The following is a 3,285-nucleotide window of genomic DNA, read 5'->3' as shown; positions in this document are numbered from 1 at the left end:
TTCCCTAAGCACTGTAAGCACAGCTTGCACCTCCTGCTGCACCGAATGCCCACTTCTTTATGCTGGGCAGAAGACTGTCAGTAGGAGTCTGAGATGCCACCTCATCCCTGGAGGGACTGGCGCACTCTCCTGTGATGTGGGCTGAAATCCTCCCATGCACAGGAGGCTGAACACACCCCCACCCACCCTCCAAACTATGTGAGTGCTCTTCCAGCTATGCTATGGGAAGAGACGGTGAATGCCATCCATGCCATTGTTCTTTCTGTGACTCTGGGTCTACAGCACCTGATAAAAAGCACCAAGCTGTTGATAATACAGAAGTTGTTGAGAGATTGATTTAAGATTTTCATGCGATTGCCAAGAGAAAAAAAACAACACACGGAAGTTGCCCGAATAGCCAAAATAGGAGCAGCCATCTTAATGGAAGTGAAAAGCACTTAAAGAAAAAAATAATAGAATAATCATACATTTCTCCTCTTACGATAACTAGTAGGAAGCTGGGGATTAGCAACAGATGAAAGGAAGCTGTCCTGACATAAGTGGAACAACAGGAAGACAAAGCAGTAGTAGCCCAGAGTCCGAGCAAACAGCAGAGACACGGCCAGGATCTAGCTTCTACCAAAAACAAGGAAAAATCAATTTGCACATGGTTACTGGAATAGCCATAGCTGATGTTAGCTCAAAAGAAGAAATCAGGGGCTTGGAGAGACCACTGCATTTCATGGAGCACTTCACATAGGCATTTCGCTACAAACCAGTTGAGAATTAATCATAATGCTTCTGCTGCTCAAAGACTAACTTTTAAGAACAGCAACTTAGGAGTGCAGCAATTCAAGCTCCCTGCCTACATCAGAGCCAGACACCACAGACAGGTACCTCTCCCAGAGGTATAGTCATTTCCTTCTGCCCCAACTCCCCTTTCTCCAAGGAGTGAAGCAGATCCCTGGCTACATGACCAGGCTGTTCATGCAGCCCATCCCAAGCCAAATTCCAGAGCTTTGGAAGGGAGAGAAGAAAAACTGCTCAGTGCAATGCACACAGGCACACTGTTGCTAGGAACCCTTCATGAGGCATTAATTGGCAGGTACACTTTCCATCTTAAACGACAAGTGGAAGGCTGGGTAAAAGGCAACCTGCCACTCATAAAGAAGCATTTAGAGCACAATAGTTCTTTGAAAGCCCAATCACAGGTTTTACTTGTGTCATAAGGGTCCAGTGTTTTTCTCAAATCTGCAAAAAGCAACCCAAAGCTCCTATTTGCAGGCCATGCTAACAATGAGCCCAGAGCACTGAAGGACCCACATCCAAATGCCACAGGTAAGACTAATGGCAAGGGTTCCAAAAGGAGAGGAACTGCTGAGTGGGTGACAACATTACGCTTAACAGCCTGCAGAGAATGGCCGTGACTGCAAAATGTAAAGCAGACATAGAAGGTTACTGCTTCCCTGAAGATCCTGGGTGGGATCTGATTAGGAGAAAGATCCGTGGTGAACAGAGCATGCACTGCATCCAGGCCACCCTCAAGCACCGGTCTCATGGCTGGTCAGATGAATCACTTCCTCCGTCCCACTGACAAGTGTCAACAGCTCTCTGCCAACAAGTGAGAGCTCAGCCACCCATGTTTAGGTGTCAAACAGAATTCTGCTCTTTATTTAATACTCTTTTAAGAAGTGGCTGAAAGAAGCACAGAGAAAAAGCACTTGCAAGACAGAGGCACATGCACATCACACTCCTGGGAGCACACAACTTTAGGTTGCCCTCCTAACACAAACAAACCATGATGAGACAATGCAATGTGCTTATTCCAATAAGCTTGGTTTAAAGGTGGTGGTTGTGGGTTTTTTTAATTTATTTCCCCAAAGAGCCTCATTACCATTAGCAGTCATAGCTGTGCAAGCTAAACAAAAGCTTACGATGAAAATTTCAGTCTATCTTACAAGACTTTTAGAGGGCTATCTGATTAGTTCTTCGAAAGATTCTTGTAAGAAATATAGAAGATTGGATTAAGACAGCTTTAAAGCTTTTAGGATTTAGCAAAAGCAACAAAAAAAAATCCCAAAAAATCCCCAAACAAAAAAAAATGGAGTAATTATCTTTTTGGTATATGTATACCAGAACCACTGAGTTGCATGCAAAGGAGGTTTCATTACTTTTTCATTATATTCCAAAGGAGAAGTGTTTTTGGGGAGGAAGTTTTACCATCTTTTTCAAATTCACCGCTCTTTCTAAAATCCATAGAGGAAGTCTTTCACTGAAGGCTTAAACCATTTCTTAATCATCATAAAAGGTTGTAAGTTATACAAAATCAGCCCAGAAAATTGCTGTACTGTTGCTGTACAGCAAAACCCCTTCTCATGTTTTTTAAAAGAGCTACTTAATAGCAATATCTAGAAGTACCTACACTCAAAACATTATAATAATCATGGAGAGGGGTGAAAATATAGAAATGGCAGGAGACAGAAAACCCTGCTTCGATGTTTTACAAAGGAAATTAGAGATCCAGAGTAAGTGATCCATCTGAGACATCCTGGCAAACACTGATGGAGGTGGTACACACAGAAGGTAGTTCTTTTACCATGAGAGGGTTCCTCCATCACCTATCAAGAAGACAAACACTGAAGTGTTTAAAAACTTCCAAATATTAAAGTGGATGATCTCCTCAGCATGATGGCACAGGTACATGAGGAAGTGGAGAGGTTAAGGAGTATTAGGGTGACAAAACAAGAAACAGATTTATGGTATCAGAGTCTGCCCTCCCCAAAACAGAAATGAGAGAAGGCATCAGAGAACTCCCACAATCAGAGCTCCCCTGCTACCCCAGTGGCAGTAGCTTAAATGAGGAGAATGAATGGAAAAAAAGTTCATGGAAGAGGCAGCAAGCGGAGTCCCCTCTTGCCCACCTCACACTTCTCCCCCCCCCCACCCCGGGTGCCTCTATGTAACAGGTGTGAGGCCTTAGCTGAGGTAGAACCCCCTAACAATAAGAACAAAAACCTAACTGTACTGCAGATGGTTACACAGTTAGCAAAACTCATTCCCTTGACCACCACCACACAGAAAAAGAAGCATAGGGTAACTGTTATAGAAGAACAGAAGGTCCCATATGTTGGGTAGACCTGGCTCACAGGGAAGTCTACTGTCTCCCTGGAGCCAAGGTTAAGGACATCACTAGGAAACTTCCCAGCCTAGTAAGGTCCTCAGATTACTATCCCCTGCTCTTCCAAGTGGGAGGTGAAGATGTGCCTGCACATAGCATGCGAACAATTAAAAAAGATTTCAGGGCTT

The sequence above is a fragment of the Merops nubicus genome, unplaced genomic scaffold (genome assembly GCF_000691845.1).
Source record: "Merops nubicus isolate BGI_N331 unplaced genomic scaffold, ASM69184v1 scaffold5380, whole genome shotgun sequence".
In the NCBI taxonomy this organism is placed as follows: Eukaryota; Metazoa; Chordata; class Aves; order Coraciiformes; family Meropidae; genus Merops; species Merops nubicus.
This window is presented reverse-complemented; position numbering follows the sequence as displayed.